At 47.2% G+C, this 23,355-nt stretch overlaps 1 protein-coding gene across 1 annotated transcript in view; it reads left to right on the top strand.

Annotated features, from left to right (window-relative positions):
- Positions 1-23,355, top strand: part of LOC146810320 (cholesterol transporter ABCA5-like) — a 1,540,893-nt gene that overhangs the window by 1,443,010 nt on the left and 74,528 nt on the right. The window lies entirely within an intron of this gene.

Raw genomic sequence — 23,355 nt, 5'->3', positions numbered from 1 at the left:
AATAGTATGACTTGCACCTTGCGCATAAATCTGTATCATTTTCTCTCGAACAAATAAAGTAGGAGCTAAAAGATCTCTGTTCTAAACGATGTGCTTATTATGTACTTTCCTCTGGCTTCTTAGTTGGTCTAAACTTCAAACAGGCAGTGTAAATGCATATCTGAAAGAGACACGTTAGTGATAGATTCCTTACCTTAGAATATCCCCAGGCGTCAGACTGGATCCGGAAAGCTTTCATCAGCAGTACCCCTGCGCGTCGCTAGGCGTCGTCGTACGGCTCCGTGTGCGTTGCTGGCATCGTATTCGTCGAGATGACGTCACTGGAGCTACTTAGACGCGCCCACGCGCTCTGACGTCAGTTCTTTCTTTTTCCGCGCCAGCAAGCGCAGATCCGGAGAGAGCGGTACCCCGTCACTTGTTGACTAAGTATTTGTTTGTTATAAATTGTAAGTAAACTTACCCCTGGTGCAAAGGGATACCCAGTTTCAAACTTTGCGGGGCCTGTCCGCGCACGATGTTGCTGACAGACCCGCACAGTGAGTGTATTCTGCCTGCGGCGTGACCACGACACGAGTCGTGTCCCCACTGCTGGGCCATGGCCCCGAAAACTTTGTGGGAGCGGTCCCGAAAGTGGCTGGAGGCCTGGGAGTCGGCCCCATGTCGTTCCAGGTCCCGGTCCCATGGGAGGTCGAGGGCCCGGTCGCAGAGCAAGCACCATCATTCAAAGTCTTCGCACTCGGAGTCAGGTAAGGCGAAGCACAAGAAGTCGAACAAGCGTCGCCGCTCTTCGTCCTCCCCTTGCCAGTCGCGGGACGTGGCTGAGGGGGCAGGTGGCGCCGCCCCTGCGGCTCCAACAGGGCCTGAGTAGTTACCGTTGGCTTATCCACCTAAACCGGGTCCATCGGCGACTCCGGCCGAATTGCAAGAGTTCATGTCTGCAATGGCACGTATCTTCGGCCCGTGCGGCCCCGTCAGCACGCCTTCGGGCCCCGTAGGCCCCACTGTTCCGCGTTCCTTGACGTCGCCGGCTCCAGTCCCGACGTCGTCGACCCCCAGAGGCCTCCATGGCTCTGGCCGGGGCTCCCCGTTCTTGCGGGTGGACCCCGTACAGCCCCGCCAACATCGACGTCGCCGATGCCGGTGGCGCCGATGCCGACGGCGCCGGCAGCGCCGATGCTGACGGCGCCGGTGACCGACGCCAGCATCGACTTCTATTCCGATGTCAACACGGTGCCGGAGGGATGTCTCCCGACGCCGATCCCAACGCCGATGGGGAACTTTTACCCTTTTATTTGTCCACATCCTCGTCCACTTGCGGAGGAAGGGGAGGACTGGGAGGGGTTTGAAGACCCTCTCGCAGCACAGTGCGAGTCTGTCTCCGACTGGGATAAGGAGGCGGGGGCCGGTGGCCTGGATTACACTCCGGCGCCTGGTTCACCATCCCCTTCAGCTACTATGGAGGAGAGTGGTACCTTTTCCACGGTACTACATAGGGCGGCCGAGGCTCTTGGCCTTGAGCTCCCTACTGTGGCTGTCAGGACCAACCTACTGACTGAAGTGCTTCGGCCAGCCTCATCTTCTACAGAACCGCTGTTGCCGTTTAATGATGCACTTACTGATGTGCTTCTGGGGACCTGGTCCCGGCCCAACACATGGGCCCCTGTGGACAAGGGTGTAGGCCGACGCCATCGCCCGGCCCCGGGCGACCCTGCCTTCCTCACCCTACACCTGAGAGTTTGGTGGTTCAAGCCTCGACGTCCCCGAGTGCATTTCCTTCTGCTTCTCCAGACAAGAAATCCAAGAAGTTGGAGCAGTTTGGCAAGAAGATTTATTCTTCCACAAGTTCTGGACTGCGGTCTGTGAACACTGCCTGTCTCTTGGGCTGCTCTTTCCATTCTGTATGGTATGTGGTTGAACAAGTGCTACATCAGTGTCCGGAGGGGGTCCGGTCTAATGGAGGGGAGAGACGCGGCCAAATTCACTATACGTTGTGGTCTTGATACCGCAAGTTCGCTGGGTAGGGCGATTTCCACAACGGTGGCGCTCCGTCGTCATGCTTGGTTGAGGACGACTGGATTTTGGCAGATGTAAAGAATCCTTTGATGGACATGCCCTTTGATGGCACTCGCCTCTTTGGTGATAAGGCGGATTCCACATTAGAGCGTTTCAAGGACTCTCGGGCCACGGCCAAGTCCATAGGCCTTTCGGCTACACGTACTCCTTCCGCTTCTAACTTTCATTCCTTTCAAAGCTCCGGAAGGGGCGTACAAACCCATTCATTTCAGAACAAGCCTGCGCATCAACAGTCCTAGCGCAGCTGCAGATGTGGGGCTCGCAGAGACGGGTCACGGGGCCAGCGTGCGGGTCAGTCCACCCACACCTCTGCTGCCAGTGCCTCCACACCTTCCTAGTCCGGTGTTTCAGGCCCACCGGACGCCAGTGAGAGGGGGCAGGATTCGTCATCACCTCCTCCACTGGCGCACCATTACATCAGACAGGTGGGTTTTGGAAATTGTTCGTTAGGACTACTCCCTCCCCTTCGAGTCTACCCCCCCAGCCATGCCACAGCAGTTCCACCGCATGTCGGGGGATCATTTGGCACTTCTCCAGCAGATAGTTACGGCCCTCTTGGCCAAGGGGGCCATTGAGCGCATTCCGATGCAGAAGTAGGTCGTGGTTGTTACTCCCACTACTTCTTGGTTCCAAAGAAGGACAAGGGTCTGCGTCCCATCTTAAACCTTCGGAACCTAAATCTCTTCCTCTGGAAGGAGAAGTTCAAAATGCTCACTCTGGCTCAGGTCTTGTCTGCTCTCGACCCACAAGACTGGATGGTGGCACTGGACCTGCAGGACGCTTATTTTCATATTCCCGTCCTGCCGGCCCATCGGCGTTACCTGCGATTCACGGTGGGCCAGGAGCATTTTCAGTTCACCATGCTCCCCTTTGGCCTTACCAGCGCCCCTCGGGTGTTCACAAAAGTGATGGCGGTGGTCGCAGCTCATCTGCGCAGATCAGGGGTTTCAGTCTTCCCCTATCTTGACGACTGGTTGTTCAAGGCGGGTTCGCCCCCCACAGTCGTCTCCCACCTCCAGACTACAGCCGACCTCCTGCATTTGCTGGGGTTTTGCATCAATGTGCCGAAGTCGCACCTGATTCCCTCTCAGAAGCTCCTCTTCTTCGGAGCGGTTCTGGACACGGCGCTGTTTCTGGTTTATCCTCCGCAACAGCGAGTCCAGGACATTCGGGCTATGATTCCGATCTTTCAGCCCTTGTCCTGGGTTTCGGTCAAGACGACCTTGAGGCTGCTAGGACTCATGGCCTCCTGCATCCTGCTGACCAACCATGCCAGGTGGCACATGCGGGCTCTGCAGTGGGACCTGAAGTTCCAGTGGGCGTAGCATATGGGGAACCTGTCCCACTACGTCAGATCTTGGAGGGCACTGCACAACAATTGCAGTGGTGGCTCACGAATCCGCATTGGGTCAGTGGCAGATCCCTCTCCCTTCCCCAACCGGAGCACACAGTGGTGACGGATGTGTCCCTCCTGGGATGGGGCGGCCACATGGGACAGGCGGAAATCAGAGGCCTCTGGTCTCCGGCGGAGTCCCGGCTCCGTATAAACTTTCTGGAGCTTCGGGCAATCCTTCTTGCACTGAAGGCATTCCTTCCCTCTGTCAGGGGGAAGGTAGTGTAGGTGTTCACGGACAACACCACCGCCATGTGGTATTACAACAAACAGGGCGGGGTGGGGTCGTGGACCCTATGTCAGGAGGCTCTACGCCTCTGGACCTGGCTGGAACGGCACAGCATCTCCTTGACGATTCAACACCTGGCGGGTTCTTTGAACACCAGGATGGACGAACTCAGCCGCCGGTGTCTGATCACGAATGGCGTCTTCACTCGGAGGTGGCGCAAGGTCTCTTTCAATAGTGGGGAGAGCCTTGGTTAGATCTATTCGCCACAGAAGAGAACGCGCAATGTCCGCAGTTGTGCGCGTTGGAATTTCCAAGGCGGCACTTGCTTGGCGATGCTTTTCGTCACAAGTGGAGCTGCGGTCTGTTGTACGCCTTTCCGCCTAAACCTCTTCTACCCAGAGTGCTGAAGAAAATCAGGCATGACTGGGCCCAAGTCATTCTTGTGGCTCCGGACTGGGCTTGAAGAGTTTGGTATCCCGAGCTACTCAGTATGAGCCTGGATCCCCACGATACGACTGCCTCTGCGGGAGGATCATCTGTCGCAGCAGCACGGGACGGTTCTCCACCCAAACCTGTCCAGCCTCCACCTTCATGCATGGAGATTGAGCGGCGACAGCTGATTCCTTTTGACTTGCCTCCCGAGGTCTGTGATGTTATTCTGGCAGCCAGGCGTTCCTCCACTAAATATAGGTACAGGTATACGCCTGCAGGTGGAACAAGTTGTGGCATGGTGCACAGCCAAGACTGTGGACCCCCTTTGTGTCCCTCTTTCTGAGGTCCTTTTGTTCCTTCTTTCTCTGGCCCGGCAGGGCTCTTCTCTGGCACTATCAAGGGCTACCTTACGGCCATTTCAGCCTTTCTGCGGCTTCCAGATCAGCTTTCTCTTTTCAAGTACCCTGTTGTACAGAGATTCTTAAAAGGCATTACGCATATGTTCCCTCCTGTTCCTTTCATAATGCCTCAGTGGGACTTGAATCTTATTTTGACTTATCTCATGTGCGCTCCCTTTGAGCCGCTTCACAATTGTCCTTTACGTCTTTTGACTTTGAAAACTGCCTTCCTGGTGACTATCACCTCTGCCAGGAGAGTGAGTGAGCTTCAGGCTCTTTCTTGTAAGCCTCCTTTTCTGTCGGTTCATCCGAACAAGGTTGTGCTTCGTACTCGTCCTTCCTTCTTGCCAAAGGTTGTCACTGCCTTCCACATAGGGCAGACTATCACCTTGCCCACTTTCTTTTCGCCTCCGCTCCCTTCCAGAGAGGAAGAGAGGCTCCACTGTCTAGACCCAAAACATGCGCTCTCCTTTTACTTGAATCACACACAAGCATTCCGGGTGGATGACCAGCTCTTTGTTGGCTATGCAGGTGCCAAGAAAGGCCGGGCTGTTCGCAAGAGGACTATCTCCCGCTGGGTCGTCTTGTGTATCAAGGCCTGTTATTCTATGACTAAAAAGGAACCTCCGGTGGGGCTGCGTGTCCATTCTACCAGGGTGACAGCTGCTACTACTGCATTGGGACGCGGTTCCCCCCTGCAGAACATCTGTCAGGCTGCCACAGGGGTTCGCTGCACACTTTTACAAAGCATTATTGCCTTGACAGTCCGGTCCGGAGAGGCGGCTTCGTTGGCCGTTCTGTTCTCCGTGACTTTCTGGTGTAATCTTGTTCGCAGACCCACCACCGGGGTTGGTATTGCTGGGGTATCTATTCTAAGGTAAGGAATCTATCACTAACGTGTCTCTTTCAGATGCACAAGTTACTACTTGTGTAACGATATATCTGTAAGAGACATTAGTTAGTGATAGATTCCTTACTGCCCCACCCATCCTCCCCATTCTGCGAACTGATTTCTATGGTTAAGGTCATCCTTTCGGGCCCTAGTTTCTGTGCACCAGTGGTCAGTATCTTACATGGCTCTGCGTTCCTGTTGCGGAAAGTTGTGTACAGAACTGACATCGCGCGTGGGCGCATCTAAGTAGCTCCAGTGACGTCATCTCAGCGAATACGACGCCAGCGACACACGCGGAGCTGACGACGACGCCAATCGATACGCAGGGGTACTGCTGACAAAAGCTTTCCGGATCCAGTCTGATGCCTGGGGATATTCTAAGGTAAGGAATCTATCACTAACTAATGTCTCATACAGATATATCGTTACACAAGTAGTAACTTGTGCAATAGCACATTGCTAGCCTACACTGAGGTACTCCCCAGTGAAGAACACAGACATTCTGTCATTTATGGCTAATCCATAGCTTGCACACTGATGCCCGGTATACCATATGATCCCTGCCTTACTTATTGTAATACCATGTTATATGCTCACCGTTGGGCACAGTTATTCTGCCAGTTGCCTGGTATACCATATCATCTGTGCCTTATCTATTGTAATACCATGTTTAACATAGGGCTCTGGTATGTTCCCAGTTGTCAAACAGTGACACTATACACTGCAACCCAAAAATGCCTTGCATTTTTAATTAATCAGTCATCATTTTGTTTTATGTAGCAATGATTCCCTAATGTAGACAACTAAGTACTGTGTCAACAAACACAAACTAAGTAATATAAGTAAGTATTTAACGCCCTCCTGAAGTGGAGGGGCGGCTGTGTCTGCTGTAGGTGTTCAGGGACAGTTTTACATTAGTTACTAGCAATTACTTTCTCATCTGACCTTGATGGACTGGTTGGATTGTAAGGTGTGAAGCATTGCTTGAGTTAGACAAATTACATTAGCAAGACTTGTTGGTTAGAGTAAGAGTTTTAAATGTAAATTCACAAAACAACTGCCAACCAGTGCATGTCTCTCAAGAGTGGGAAAATATGTATCTTCCTAAGTAAGATGAAAACTGTTCCAGTTTCTGATCCCTGCAGCTTATTGATGTAAAGTTCTGAGGTTCCTGCAAACAAGTCTTTTTGATCCAATCATAACCCTTTCCATATATTCTCTGTTTTTCTAAGCATGGATGAGACAATTTGCATAAGAGCATGAGATGATGATAAAATGATTGGATAACCTGTAGCCTTTCATCAAATATAACACCCAAGGACTTTATTTTTTATTGAAAATATTTTACATCAAACTCAGGATATGAGTGAACAACATGGCAGCTTATAAACTTGTTTCATACCTGAATATAGCATGAACCACGAAACTTAATGAAGCCCTTAAATATTTCTCATATGATCCCTGGTTATGATAATCCACAAATTGTATTTGTTTCAGATTTCAACGAGATCATAGCACATTGACGGCCCGATTCACAAAGGTAAACTTAAGCCAAAAGTCTAAGTTTACAATGTTCAGTATTCAGAAAGGTAAGTTACGAGCAGTATGTTTATGCCCGCACTCGGGCGGAGTTTTTGACTGGGAGGAGCTCCGCACTTGGTGCAGATCTCCGCCCTGAGTGCGGACGTGAAGATACTACTCGTAACTTTCCTTTGTGGATACTGAAAAGTAGTAAAGTTAGAATTTTGATCTATACTTAGATTAAAAGTCCAACTTTACCTTTGTGAATCAGGCCCTCAGTGTCTGGAGGAGATCAAAGCGACCTGTAGGAATATCAGGTCTTTGACATTTCTTTCCAGTTGATCAAATCCTCTAATATTTTTTGTCTCTACAATTTCATGCAAGTCTCTTCTGCTAATGTCCTTTCCTTAACATTTCTGATTCAGGCTTGATTTCTAAATTCTCCTTCAGGAGATATCCATTGATAATAGTTAGAACTGGCATCTTTGGCAGTGTTTCCCTAGACTTTTTGCCTTCTAACCTCCTGTTTTTCTGACTTCATTTTTGCTGGCTTTAAGACTCTGTACACTTTGCCACTGCTCACCAGCTCTAAAGTGCATTTGCTCACTCTCTAAAACATGGTAAAATTGACTTACCCACAATTGGAATATCTAATTTACATATAAGCCCCTAGTACAGTGCACTACACGTGCCTAGGGCCTGTAAATTAAATGCTACTAGTGGGCCAGCAGCATTGATTGTGCCACCCACTTTAGTAGCCCTTTAAACTTGTCTCAGGCCTGCCATTGCAGAGCCTGTGTGTGCAGCTTTAAACTGACATGTCGACCTCGCAAGTCAACCCTCTTGCCAATTACGATCCTTCTTTTTTAAAACATGTCACCCATAAGGTAAGCCCTGGACAGCCCCATGGGCAGGATGAAGTGTATTTAAAAAGTTGGACATGTACTTTTAAGTTTTACTTGTCTTGGCAATGAAAAACTCTTACATTTGTTTTTCTCTACTGCAAGGCCTATCTCTCCCACTGATTAACATTTGGATTACCTTATGTCACTTTATAAGTGTAATTTCGAGTTGGGGAAAGATTGACTTTCCAAGTTTGCTGTCTCTGTAAATCACAACTTATGATACAGTACTTATGGTACAGTTGCATTTTAAGTTGCTAGTCAGAAAGCTGGCATTTTGTTACTTTAACCATTCTGTGCCTTCTGCCTGTCTCTGAATACATGTTTTTGGTGGGCGGCAGCCTGCATTCCCTCAGACAACCACACACAAAGGGGGCTTAAGTATGACTGCTGGGCCATCCTGGGCAGGATGGGAGGGAGGAGCCGACACACTGGAATAGGCTGTTCCTGCCCCCACACAAAGGGCTGCATACCTATCTGTAGTTAGTCTGGAGCCAGAGCAGGAAGGGCAAGGACTCTGCGCACTTCAAAGGTCCCTGTTTGAAGTCTCCCCCACTTTAAAGGCCCAACTTGGTTCAAGTACTAGACCTCTACACCACCAACTCAGTACACGTCTGGATGTGTGGTTATTCTGCCAGGAAGAGTGACTGCTGTGCTGCTGAAAGGATTGTCACTCTGCTGAACTTTTCTGGACTCCTCCTCTGCTGTGTCTGTCCTGATGACTGCTACCCTCCTTTCCCAGGAGTGAGAAGGACTGGACCTGCATCTCTACACCCCAGAACAAAAGTGTCTCCAAGACTTGCTGGTTTGTCTTCTGTTCTGAAGTCTCAGGGACATCAAAGACTTCCAACAAGTCTGCTACAGCACCTGGATTTTGACAACTGTGAGTCTTGCCCTGCCAACTGGTGCCAATCCAGTCTTGTACCCGTGGAAGAGCTGTGCTGCAACTTAACAAAACCCACGCATTGCTGTCATTGCGCCGGTTGGAACCAATGCATCTCCTTTGGCGCCGACGCATCTCCTGCTTCGAAGCCATCGCATCGCTGGCTGCGTGGCTCGACAACGACGTATCACTTACATCGGAATAAGCCATCAACAGTGCATCTCGATTTACTTGCCTCGGAACTGACACATCACCTATATCCAGAGGGATCGACAATGACGCATCGCTTCCTCTGCTCCACGCATCGGCCAAAGTCGAATGCATAAGGTATTTATGCACCTGGACAAGGTTGGTTCCCTGTATCTGACCCACGCTCCATTACGGTCGGCCTCAACTTTTGGAGTTAACCCTGTCAAGCGCAACCAGATAGCCTTGGTTGACACTTTATGCTTTTAAGCACTATATTTGCAGATGTTCTGTAAAAATTCATAACTCCGGTTCTACTTATTGATCGTTTCGGGATTGTTTTCTTCATTAAATTAGGCTCTATTGTTCTAACCAGGCGAGGTATCTTTTTGTGTAGTGTTGTCACTGATTTACTGTTTTGATTTTGCTCAAATACTTTACAAATTGCCTCCTAAGTTATGCCTGCTTGCTCTGTGCCAAGCTACCAGAGGGTGAGCACAGGTTAATTTATGGTGTGCATCTGACTTACCCTGACTAGGATTGTGGTGCCTGTTTGGACAGTGTGCATACCTGTGCCAAACAGAAACCTAATTTCTAACAATAATCATGAGCACTGAATAGTCCCTCACGCATGCAGGATACTGTACCACTTCTTTCAAATAAATATTCCTTTTGTGTTCCTTTTTCTCCTTACTTCAGGCAGGCCAAATCTTTTTTTATATAACATTAAATATTTGTGCAACCTACCAAATGGAATATATTTGCCAAATTCTTTCATTTACTTTTAAGGCCAAATAATATTAAGGAATAGAAATGTTACCAGAAAAGAGAAACTTTTCTTAAGAACCTAATTCTCAATCATTTTGTGAAGGAAATGGAGTTAATGGGATCAGGTGCACATCTTTACAGGACTCTTCACAGCTTCAAAATCAGAAATATAAGCTGCAGCTATGGTAGCATGAAAACTGACATTGCACCATTAAGGGGCCACAGCCCCCCAGTATGCCATCATTCCCAGCAGGTTACAGTTACCCCAGTCCTTTTTTCCAGCTCCTGGTGACCGGATCTTGAAGCACTGAGTGTATCCTTTTTGGCTTTTTTGCAGCTAAATCTCTTCAGATTTAGTTCAGACAAGCTTCACTCAACATATGTTAGTCTTTATTGTTTTTATCTGTAATTTTGTGACATAAATTTACTCAGCAAAAAAATCCATCTTTATTTGCCGTTTGCGGCTGAAAAAAAGCAAAATCACATTTCCGTGATCTATATATACTTTGCCTCCCTGACAGTCACATCGCAGACAGAGGTCATCACTGCTCTGCCACCACTCTCTGAGGACTTCACAAGAGGAAGATCCAAACCAGAAACCACACTGACGCTCCCATTCATGGTTGAGTAATTTAACGTCAAGGTGAGGTACAGTACCAACTTGAAAGTGTTAGTCGTTGAGAACTGAATCGGTGTCCAAGAGAAGAAGATATTTGACATTGAGAGTTAGAAAAGATGTTTGACAAGAGATACCATGGCATTGAGACACCTATAGACTTCAAGACACACTGGTTCTTCTTTTTCCATTTGAAAACTTTTGATTGCCAGAAAGATGAAGACAAGAAGGTTTCCTGCTACATCGGACTCTGAATTCTCAAAGGCATATTCGCCATCTAGACCGTCATTTCCAGTGCATCCACAACACCCAGTTTCTTTAGCGATTTTTCTGCCTCTTTCACGTGCAACTCCTGGTACTCCTCTGTGTTCTCTTCCTTGTTCAGTAGTGCTGCCACACAGCATCTGTATGTGGTGTCCTGGATCCAACAACAGTGTCTTGCCTGAGTCTGTTGCTCCTCCAGCCCTTCCAAGAGCAGGAGGGGAAAACTTTTTTGGTTGGAGCAAGCAAGGACACCTCAAAGAGTTTGCTCTCTCTCCTTCAGTTAAAACACCTAATAAGAGAGTGGTCCCTCAAGAAATTTTCTAAAAATATGTACAGGGACTTCTTGGAATGTTTGGAGTCTTGACCTTGCGGTTTCCTGACGTCTGGCTCTTTTATTTGGAGATGATCCCAGTTTTCAAAGTGAAACAGAATTTAATGCCTCCCTCTACCTACCCTGCTGTGGTTGATGCCTTCCAATTGGCCTTGATGGAGATCTTCGGAATAGCCCCTTAAACCTATGTGTTGCTCCCTGAGGAGGGAGGGTCTGATCCCACATGTTCAGCAAGTGCAGTGGCTCTGACTCCACCATCACTAGGGTGCACACCTTGACAGGAACCTGCACAGCTTCAAGTGAAGCATATGACTCCAAAGGTGCTATCCCATTTGCCTCTGACATTACTTACGACACCTACACCACCCTCGGATCTGATTTCAGCACCACTTACACAACCTTTGAAGTTATCTGACATCATCTGAATTGCAAAGGAGAAGGTTCAGGCTGGTTTTGACGATGAGCCCTTGGTTTAATACCTCCCTACATTCAGAGATTTGATAGTATGGAGGAACATTTTGTGTCCGACTCGGTTGCTTTTGTAGATGTCTAACAAGGATTACTAATGTAAGAAGGAACACAAGTCAGGGGGTGACAACCTCATTCTTCCTTACAGATAGTGGTTTCTATCTAGATTTCCATAATACTAGGGGGCTGGATACCTCTCTATAAAGTGACAACTCTTAGCCATCTGGACCACCCTGCGATGAAGTTTCTTCTTTTACCTCCAGGTACGCAAAGCAGTGAAATCACTGGAACTCCCCCTTCTCATTCTGGAACAGAAATCTAAAATGCTCACTTAACCCCTTCGCTGCGGGGGTAATACCCCCACGGTGCGGGGGGGAGGAGGGCAGGCGGTGCCGCAGTGCTCGTGACGAGCCCAGCTCGTCATGAGGCACAGTGGAGCTGTGCTCATGATGAGCTGGGCTCGTCACGACTCCGCCCACTGATTGATTCTCCCGCACAGGCAGGGAATAAATTGCACGTGGGAGTGCCGCGACCGTTATGATGAGCCCAGCTCGTCATGAGCACAGCTCCACTGTGCCTCATGACGAGCTGGGCTCGTCATAAGCATGGAAGGGGTTAAGTATTGCAACCGTCATTGTTTGTTTTAGAACCTTTCTCCCTTTCAGTGATCCACTTTTTGAGCTAGTTTTGGCTGCCAAAGAGAATCCCTTTTCAAGCATAGCAGTAGGCCGACAAATTTCACATAGCCAAAGACTGATGTCCCCGGATCTGAAATTCTTGTCCTTGCATCCCTTACTAGAGAGCATAATGGTGTAAGAAACATCTACCAAATTGAACCCAAACACCTTTCCTAAAGACTTCTTTAGGCAGAAATGTTTTTACTACTGTCAGACTAGCCCGTTTCTCTACCAGTGCCACATGCCTTCTTGGCCAATATGTCCACACTTTGTGGCAGTTCGCAAAAAAGGCTACCATAATCCTTCCAGAACAAATGAAGAGACATCATTCAGATACAATTATTGATGGTCCAGATGCCTATGAGCAAATTCTGAGGTGAGGCTTGGACTATGCTGAGACAGACCCTTGCTTAATGGCCACAACACTTAGTCTGTGTATAGAAATGTCAGGATAAGGCTCCACTGGCTTTTTGGAAGATATCCAGACAGCTCTCATGAACATGCCCTTATGCTTTTTGTGATAGGCACTGCAGTGGTGTGTTTCCAGCTGTAGAACCCCTTGCAGTACACTGAATGTGAGCGTAGACTCGCTGAATCATCTCACTCTCTCTAGGGGAGATTGTGGTGTCTGTGGATGGTTCTCTTGGCTCTGAACATTATGTATTACTGGTTCTGTGCAATACACTTCCTCCTAGGTGAGTCCCTGGAAGATGCCTTCAGGTTCGTCCGGTTTCATAGTCTGCTTTACGCATTTCCACTTATTGCACTAATCAAAAGTCCTGCAAATGATGTGAAGGATCAAACACTACTAATCCGGATTGTCCCATACTAGGTGAGGAGGATTTGGCACAAAGTTTGTTGGGTCTCAGCAGTGTGCCCCTCTTTATCTCCTGCATAGGGCCGACCTGCTGCGACTGCCAACAGAAGACCTTTAGTGTACCTGCAGTAGTGACAGATGGCATCTTGGCTCCCAGAAAACCAAAAGAAATCAATGTATACAGGATACTGAAAGTTTGTTTATTGGAGCAAGTCAAAAGCTGTGGATCGTTTCGTTTGTAAAGAAATTAATGCTGGTACCCAAAATTGTCATAGGACAGCAATCATTTCGACCAATGGTGCAGTCCAATTCCATTACAGCTACCACTTCCACCGCGTAGTGCTTCATTTTTAAAGTACTAAATGGCATCGAGTAAAACATTTTTGAGAAACATTTATACTTAAGCACAGTAAAAACAGATGATTTAAAATAGTAAAGGGTGCGCTGCTTTTGAAGGCTATACCAGGTCCTAAGAGAAACTCACCGCTCCTACTGCCCTGTACAGCTGCTCTAACTCCCAGCAATTGAAAGCATGAGAAACACTGCTTGGCTTCCTGGTACCTGGAATCTGCTTGTTTGCGACATAGCTTTAAACAGTATTGAAACTGCACAACAGACTCTTAATAATCTTGTAGAGGCTAGTTACACAGCGGCTCACAGGTAGAAGAGTGGGTCGTCATCTGCCCCTGTAGATCTGCTTATCACTGTGGTGAGCAGGTGATTATTCATTAATCAACATTAAAATAAGTGCAGTAAGGCTCATCCATTGCCCTCCAGGGGAGCTTCTGTCCCTTCAAGGGGCACACTTGCAATCCTCACTAAACACTTGGGATCAATTTGTAATGACAACAGTACCTGCATTGTCTGAGCCCAGCTGTGGTGAGCAAATTAGAAGTGACACCAGAATCGTAGGAATTAAGAAGCAGCTTTGGAAGAGCATAGGCTCCTTAACCCCTGTCAATCGGTTTTCATAGACTCCCAACAGCACAGATACAACACTAGTCGCATTCACTGACACCATTAGAGTACTCCTGGGCAAAAGCATCCCAGCGATGCTAGTGCTTCTAGATCTGACGGGGGCCTTCAACACGGTCTCCCATGGGAGTCTGTGGTAAGGCACACCAATGGTTTATCCACTTTCTGAAAGATCATATCCAAACCATCTCTCTGAATCCCTTTAAATCTTGTACCATGCCTGTTGACAAAGGGTTCCACACTTAGCCCCACTTTATTCACTTTCTGTTTTGCCCCCCTGGCACAGATCATCAAGGCATGTGGCTTTGAGACAATTTCATACGCCGATGACACACAATTGGTCATCTCCTTTGATCAACATTTAGAAGGGTGAAATCCCACTTCTTTGACTGTATGAAGAAAATAGCTCTCTGGATGTCGAGCAACTGTCTACAATTAACCGGAGACGAAACTGAGATACTCCTATTTTCTAAAGCTCAGGCATTGTGGAAGACGGATTGGTGGCCTTCCAAATTGGGGCCAGCACCATCCCCATCCCCAAAGCAAGTAGTAAAAAATGTAGGCATACAGTTAGATCTCGCTCTGTCTATCAAAAAGCATGCATCTACTATTTGTGGATCTGGTTTTGTCACCATGCGGTTATTGAAAAAAGCATTTCTTTGGCTCCCTCCAACTTCTAGTTCAAAACTTAATTACAAGCCGCCTAGACTATCACAATGTTTTACTGGTAGCTGCTAATGAAACTCTGTTGTCTAAATTGCAGGTATTGCAGAATACGCCAGACAGACTACTTTGTAATAATTGATCTGGTTCCGCTGCTGCTCTGATTTTGAACTCTCTGCACTGGCTAACGATGAGAAAAAGGCTCCTCTTTAGGTTATGTTGCCTTACCCAATAAGTCTGTAAATGGCAATGCTCCGTCATATTTGTAAAATAGGCTTAGACGCAATACCTGGCCAGACTATTAAGATCCAATGATAAAGCCTTTCTGCAAATTCCCCGAATTCATACTGCGAGATTCGGCGGGAAGTGTTTCTCCTATCCTGCCCTCTTCCACTGGAACAAACTATCTCTGCTAATGTACAGAGTTTGTAAAGTTTTAAAAAACTCCTAAAAACTTGAGTATTCTTGCTGGTTATTTCCGCTTTGTTGGTTCGCTTGTCTGTGTTCAGCTAAGCACCGAGATATTCCTCCGAGTATGATTCGTTGCTCTAAAATAATTGTTGCTAACATAACAGGAGAAAAACAGTATCGGCCTCTCCATCCTTCCTTGTCACAAAAAGGGCATAAAACAAGCAAGGCAATCCATCTGTGCAGTTAAGATCTGTCTGGCCTTCATGCCTACTCCACAAGGGCCATGTCAGTTTATCCTGTCCTTATCAGAAACCTCTCAGTGGCTGATAGTTACCTGGCGGTCATGTGGTTATTCTTATGTACTTTTACTTCTCATTATTGCCTCACGATGACCTAGTTTTCCAGAGCGGTGTTCCATAAATTCCTTGCAACACTGCTCTGAAATTAATCAATCCCATTTCCCAGATGGTATTTTTTTGGGACTCATTCATAAGGTTAGGAGTCCATGAGAATAAGTATCCATCAGAATAAAAAGTTAATTACCTTTAATAATGATATGTTCATAGCATGTGCGGCTGTAGATTCAGATGCTTTGCATAATCCTGCCACTTAGTGTTTGGCCAGGACGTTTTCAACCTGCTTTTCTTCAAAGCTGTTAAGGGTCACAAGACCTGTTTTGCCCCAGAATGCTGACTCAACCTCAGAGTGTTTTCTTCCACCATGTGGCTCAGACGTTTAGGAACACTGCTCTGGGATCGATGTCTTAACCCAACGGTTCTTCCTTCTCTGTTTCAGCGCTTCTTTCTTCTGGTTCCAGCAGTGCACCCTTCAACCAGCTTGACTAAAGTACGGCTACCATGCCCATGAAGGCATCTGTCCGTTACACCTGGACTTCGGATCTGACAGTCACTGACCAGTACATTGTGATGCTGCTCAACCTTGACTAGTTTTGAGTCCTTGTTGATGCTTCTTGGAGAATGCACCTAGGGTAAGAGTATGAAACATACATCCTTCCAGTTCTTTCACAGGTGTAACACCAAATACACCTGTAGCTACCATCATGTGGTCTGCAAACTCAGCTTTTCCACAGATCACATAGCAACTCTCTGTGAAGCATGCTTTGTCTTCCGCTACAAAAAAACCAAAATCCTAAGGGAGTGGAGGAAAAGAAGGTGGGTGTATCACAAGATGTCAAGACAAGCCTCGCTTGAGATGCCTGACGTTTTCAGAGCCAAAGATATGCCAGGCACAGAGGAACAGGAAACTAAGCTCTTAAGCATTATGGCAGGTTAAGCAGAAGAGGGTGCAGAGACCGTCTTTTTCGAGATCTCCAATGTCGTACAGAAGTTTGAGTTCTTCGAACCAGTGGCATAGCACATGCCAGTCTCAGGGCCAAAGACCAGGTCGACTATGTCTCCACGGTACAGCAATGTCAGTGGCAAACCCCAAAATGCCCACCAACAGAGGCAGAGCATCACTCCTGCAGGAGTCTGGCATTGAGCCCTAATTTGAGCAGGACACAGCACAAAACTACAGGTTTCTCCCTTCCGACTGAGACACCATAGACTTGGGAGGCTGGGTAGATGCAAAGACATTGATCCAAAGGTATCAAACTGCACCACATTTCAAACTGCTTTGGCGCGAGGCTCGGAAAAGCCATACATGGAGCCAGAATGGACGCTGAAAGCTCCTCGCCTACCAGCAGTGAAGCTGGCGCCTGTAGCCCTTGACAACAAAGTCAGACGCCAAAAAGGGGTCAACCTCGAGAAGCTATACGAGGTCCTTAATGAAATGCAAAATAAGCTTTTCATCCACCCGAACATGTACAAAATTCCGGCCAAAGGTCTAGGACTTATCTGCATTCCGAAGAAACCCCATCAGATCTTTTAGGAAGAATCCAGACTCAACCCTTTCAGGCCACAGACTGCCAGAAGGGTCAGGCATTGGTGACTAGCCATACAACGTTCCCACCATTGCCATCTACTCCTCCTCCTCCACCACCACCACCACCACCACCACTTCCCCGTGCTCTCCTCTTCCTGTACCACAGGACACAGACTCAGAGATGGTAGCACTTACTCACCACAGGACGCCTATGATGAGCCCTTCAGGCCTCAGGAGGGAGAGGATCCTTATGAGGACCATGTGTTAGACCCCGAAGCTGATCCCAACTTTAATGCCAAACCATTTCCATTGAGGATAGTACGGCATAGCATGCAGTAATACCGTGAGATGCCAAGCACGATCAGGTCAAATTGCATACTGAGTATGATGACATCTTTGGTTGAGACCCTGTCCAATGCAAAGCCTGTGGTGCATTACCTTCCCATGTTGGTTAGCCACCAACAACTTTACGGCAAATGTTGTCACTGCTTCTGTTGAAAAAATCTATAAGCCTGCCCCAGATGATCCAGTTTACTATGTGGGCAGACTCCCTTGTTGTTAACACACACTGTCTGTGAAAGGGCTTTGATGCTGGTTATACCTGATAAGGAGTCGAAGCAAATTGACACCACTGGGAAGCATGTAGCACTTGGGTTGGCCACTCAACGTCGTATTCCATCTACGACCAGTAGCACTAGGAGGGAATGGAGGACCTGGTAAGGTACTTCCCAAAGGACCATCTAAAATGTGGACAGGAGTTGTTTTCTGAGGGAAAAGCCATCAGCAGGCAGCAGAACAGGCAGTGCAAGAACCAGCTTGGCTCAGGTGAGAGACCAACAGTGCCATACTGTGTCTTTCCATCCCTTCCCCCAGACTATATCTGACATTTTTGGCAGAAAACTGAGGCTCCACCTTGCTCAGTGGGAAAATTCCACCTTAGGTCAACGAGTCATCTCTGTTGTGCATGAAGGGCAGTTCCTTGAATTTCGCCCAATTCCACACAATTCCTCTTAACATCTGCCCCACCACTATGTATTAAATTCAGACCACCTTCTGGAGAAAGAGTTAAAGTACTCCTAGCAAAGAGCAGCATAGGAGCAGTGCCCATACACCATAATAAGGCAGGTGTGTGTACTTCCTGGACTTTTTGATCCCCAAAATGGACCGCTCACTCATTCCAATCCTCGACCTCCAACCATTGAACAGGTCCCTCTTCTCCGAACACTTTCTTATGAAATGTGAGAACTTTTTTTTGTTAATGAAGTGTGTTAGTCCATTGACGTCGATGGATACTACCTTCAGTGGTCTCCTTGGCTGTAGCTTGATTTAGTCATGTGGGATATAGAAATATGTCCTAAATATGTCCTAAATAGCCTGCGGCTGAACTTCACTGATCAGAAGTCTCAGTGGTTCTTTCCAGCTAGTATCAGGCGCAGGCTGAGATTGTAATGTGCAGGGGTTTTTGTTAGATAATAGTGGTGCAATAGGGTATGTAAAGACTGTAAAAGTAATAAGAATGCGTTAATCGACAGAGGTGGGGCAGGCGAACAAGTACTGTTAACAAGGGAGTTGTGAGGATTAGATTGTAGCTGCCTGGTTCTGTTTCCAACAGGGAAGCGCTGATACCACTTTGCCGCTGGGATCCTACTTCTTTTGTCTTGAAGGGTAGGGGTGGCGTTGCGACTTGTGACAGCAGGGCCCTTGGGACCTTTCCCCTTGGTCTACTTTCAATCACCAATATAGCATATCAATTATAATTCAGAGGAGTAGTAGAGCGGAGTATTCTTCACAACATGGTCAGTCATATAGTTTTGGCAGAGGTGTAAGAACTCGGGATATTAGTAAAGGCCACTGCCCATGGTATGTCTCTTTCTAGAGCTTAGCTTACATCAGCTCTGCAAAGAAAAAGAGGTTAATAAGTATAGGTAACAGAAAGTTATATTTAGCCCTAAAGAGGTTTTATTTTCAGTTCTTGGGAGGTCTCGACTTGTCCCTTGCATCTACTGTCTTCCATGGCCTCAGTTTGTCACCATGGGATCACTTCCATGTCACTGTCTCCCATTATCAGAGCTCTTCCTTGTCCAGTAGTGTTTCCTGTTCCAAGTCATTTGGCAGCTTATTTGAGGTGGTGTACCCTTTGTGTGCTATGTCCATGTTTGCATCGTCCAGATCATCTAGAAATGTATCCAGGGCTCCTGGTTGTGCGGCCTTGGATTGTGATGATCATATTAGCGGGTTCTAAGGGTTCATATTTAATGTTCGTCTTCCACAACCTGGGTTGGAGGGCCAGAAAGTATTTCCTTTTAATGTTTGTGGTTGCTGAGAATTCCTCTGTAATAATAACTTGCTAATTTTCGTATTGGTGTGAATCTTGAATTTTTGCCTCTATGGTGATCTTTTGCAGTTACTAGTTTCAGACGCAGCAGGCTAGGATGTATTGGCGGCAGTGCTGGATCAGACCTGGTACGCCCTCTGAACCTATAGTAGTGGGGCAAAGGTAATGTCCAAGAGAGTCTTTAGCAGATTACCTAATAAAGTGAACATGTCATCCTTCGTTGCCTGTTCTGGAATTCTCATGATCCTTATTTGATCCCATCAGCTGTGGTCTTCCAAGTCAATAGTCTTTTGGTGCAACAACCATTTCGCCTGATCCCAGGACGATTGTTTGTCTAGGCATGACACCACATCCGTAATTTACCCTTCCATTGTTGCAATTGGTTCTGAAACGTGTTAACGGCCTCTATCAAGGACTGTACTTCAGCTTGTTGTAGTTACTGCTGAATTCACAGATACGATGAAACCCTTAGTGCTCACCAGTTCTTTCAGAATGAATGTTGGAGGTGAGTCTGAGATATTGTTCGCAGTTCTCATAATTGATGGCATAGGTTTTGTTGGAGACTATTCACTGTTTCAGAGAACAAGAGTTGCTATATTTGTTTAGCTTTCTACCTAGGGTAGGACACAGGGTTGTTTATAACAGAACAATTCTGAATATTTTGAGTTCCCCAAGTCTGTGTGAAGGAAAATGAACCTCGGGCTACTAAGCGTGGATCTTTGTGTGTCACCATCTGACAGTGTAGTGCACCATTGTAGGTGCCCTGAAGAAATGACACACCAGTATACATGATAGGTATTTTACAATGTGTACCTCTAAGTAGAGTTCCCATATGCCAGGAACGCTTCCCGGGTGAAAATACATTGCAGAATGCTTTTCAGTGGTGGTTAATATTCCCAAATGCTGCTTATGATTCTTTAGTAGGTAACCATTCAAAGATGGCTGCCACACAGACTGTCCTCTTTCTATGCTGACTGCATCCTGGTTGCTGGCCCCGTTCCAGTGATCTGTTCGACTGATGTAGATCCCATGTCATGCTTTCACGTCTTTCTGATGTCTTCTGCCCCCTACTGCTTCAAGGTAAGTAGTGCTGTCAATTTTGACGGTCTGAAGCTTGCATTGTGTGGTGGAATGTATGGGACAGTTGTGCCCGCGGTGAGGACACAGTAATCACCTCTCCGCAAGTGATCCCTATCCACCCAGCACATCACCAGTACCTTGAGTTCATGGTAAGTGGATGACACTGCCAGTTCAAAATGTTTCTCTTCGGGGTCACTATAGCTCCAAGGGTGTTTACAGAGTGCTTAGTGGTAGTAGCTGTGCATCTAAATAGAAATGCCATACATGCCTTTCCATACTTTGGCGAGTGGATGATCAAGAGCAGCAGCAAACGGCAATACCTAACACACACGCAAACAGCAGTGTCCTTATTTCACAACTTATTTTCCCTGCGAAAAAGTTGCATTGTCGACTGCAACAGATCCAGTCCTTCCTCAGTGGTTCAAACTGGGATGAAACTGTTGGGGATGATGGCTTCATACATGCGCTTGGTACAAGAGTGCCTCTCAAGGCAGTGGACACAGGTGGAAGGGCATTGTAAGGATCTAGTGTTGATAATGAGCAGAGCTCATCACACTCTGCCTAAGTAGAACAGCAACAACTTGTTAGTTGGCAAGCCCTTTCTAGACCTTCTTCAGTATGTGACCATCATCACGATGCATCTCTCGTGGGGTGGGGAGCTCACCTATGCGGGATAAATGTCCAAGGCACTTGGGATCTCCAACACCTTGGGTGGCATATGAACGTCCTGGAGCTCTTAGCCAGGATGTATGTCGTTACAACACACACTTTTACAACGCATGCACTTACAACGCATTTTTTTACAACGCAACATCCACTACAACGCATTCCATTACATTGCATGACACTACAACGCATTTTAAAAAACTACCTTTACAACGCATTCCATTACATCACATACTACCTTTACAACGCATACCATTACAACGCATAATTTTAAATTGCATTTAACGTAAGTATTGGATAGTATAGGGGTAAAAATTACTATTCTAACTCCAGGGGGTGCAACAGTAGGGTGTGTGTTGGATAGTATAGGGGTAAAAATTACTATTCTAACTCCAGGGGGTGCAACAGTGGGGTAAGTGTTGGATAGTATAGGGGTAAAAATTACTATTCTAACTCCAGGGGGTGCAACAGTAGGGTAAGTGTTGGATAGTGTAGGGGTAAAAATTGCTATTCTAACTCCAGGGGGTGCAACAGTAGGGTAAGTGTTGGATAGTATAGGGGTAAAAATTACTATTCTAACTCCAGGGGGTGCAACAGTAGGGAAAGTGTTGGATAGTATAGGGGTAAAAATTACTATTCTAACTCCAGGGGGTGCAACAGTAGGATAAGTGTTGGATAGTATAGGGGTAAAAATGACTATTCTAACTCCAGGGGGTGCAACAGTAGGGTAAGTGTTGGATAGTATAGGGGTAAAAATGACTATTCTAACTCCAGGGGGTGCAACAGTAGGGTAAGTGTTGGATAGTATAGGGGTAAAAATTACTATTCTAACTCCAGGGGGTGCAACAGTAGGGTAAGTGTTGGATAGTGTAGTGTAATATTATGCGTTGTAATGGTATGCGTTGTAAAGGTAGTATGCGATGTAATGGAATGCGTTGTAAAGGTAGTTTTTAAAAATGCGTTGTAGTGTCATGCTATGTAATGGAATGCGTTGTAGTGGATGTTGCGTTGTAAAAAATGCGTTGTAAGTGTAGTGCGTTGTAAAAGTTGCGTTGTAAAGGTTGTTCCCCTCTTAGCCATCAGACTAGCCCTGAAAGAATTCCTTCTACTTGTTTGGGGGAAAATTGCACTAATAAAGATGGACTACATGACAGCCATTGAAAGGAAAGTAGGATCATGGTTACCCCCACTTTTTGCCTGGTGGGAGGCTGTTTCTGACTAGTCTGACTGGGATCTTGCATATCAGGACCCAGTCTCTGTGTTTTCTCCTCTAATTTAGCTATGGTAAGTACTTGGGTACACCCCCGATTGGCTACCGGTGTACACTTATAAGTCCCTAGTATATGGTACCAAGGTAACCAGGGCTTAGGTACACCAGGGTCTCCCAGGGGCTGAAGCATGTATTATGCCACCCAAGGGAGACCACTCAAACTGTGACTACAGGCCTGCCATAGCAGCTTGTGTAAGCTGGTGCTAGCACCACTTACAACAGATCTAAGTTTTCCTATATCTGAGGTCACTGCACTTAAAACCTAGAAGTCACCCCTAAGGCAGGCCTTTCAATCCTGAAGGCAGGGTGCTCGGTTCTAAGTGTGAGGATGTCTCTGCATGAGCGGGCACCCCTACAAACTTAGGAGTCCATTCTCCCGGTCTGCAAGTGCATCAGCCATTACAACATAGAGTGGCCATACATCATTAATCGATGACCGTCTCTAAACTGGCTGTAACGAACCCTGTCATGTTTGGTTCAAACATGTTGGAAAATGATTCCATGCACTGTAAAGCTCCTCCGAGAGGCCCTCTGTGCTCCTGGTACCAGTCTTCCAGAACCGGACTGCCAGCTAGGGCTGCTGCTGACCAGAGACATAGTTCTGCCCTCCTGCTGCTGAGCCAAGCTCAAGCAGGGAAAGGCTGAACAATAGATATCCTGTTACAGTGAGATGTGACCACCTCCCAGACATGGTTTAGTGTATTGGGGCAGGGTGGGGGCGCTTGCCAGCGCCACTGAGACTGCTTGAAGGGCACATTTGGTGCTCTCCTTGCATACTCCAGTTTAAACCAGTTCAGGGAGCCATTGGCTTCCGCTCTGGCGTGAAACTGGACAAAGGGCATGGGAGAATCCTCCCTACTGTCTGACCCCCTCCTCTGGGAGGGAACCCTGAATCTTCCCAACCCTTTCCTTAGGGTATTTAAGGGCTTACCTGTTGGTGGGTCCCTAGATTTGTCGTGGGATTTAATTCGGATTAAACTCTGCGTCATCTTCAACTGTTTGGACACTCTGATCGCGTCGCATCGAACTTCGCTTTAGGAACCGAGACCGCAACCGGGAAAACTTAGACTGCTCCAGGTCTCAGCGTCCTGCATGTCTACTGCACTGTCAGTGTCCATGCTCCATACAGGTTCCTCACAGGATCTGTGGACATCGGCAGGCACCGCATCATAACTGAATGGTTGGCTGATCCTGGGCTCTTACGGACTCTGACAGGCTCAG

Source organism: Triturus cristatus, chromosome 7, assembly GCF_964204655.1.
Source record: "Triturus cristatus chromosome 7, aTriCri1.1, whole genome shotgun sequence".
In the NCBI taxonomy this organism is placed as follows: domain Eukaryota; kingdom Metazoa; phylum Chordata; class Amphibia; order Caudata; family Salamandridae; genus Triturus; species Triturus cristatus.
This window is presented reverse-complemented; position numbering and strand designations above follow the sequence as displayed.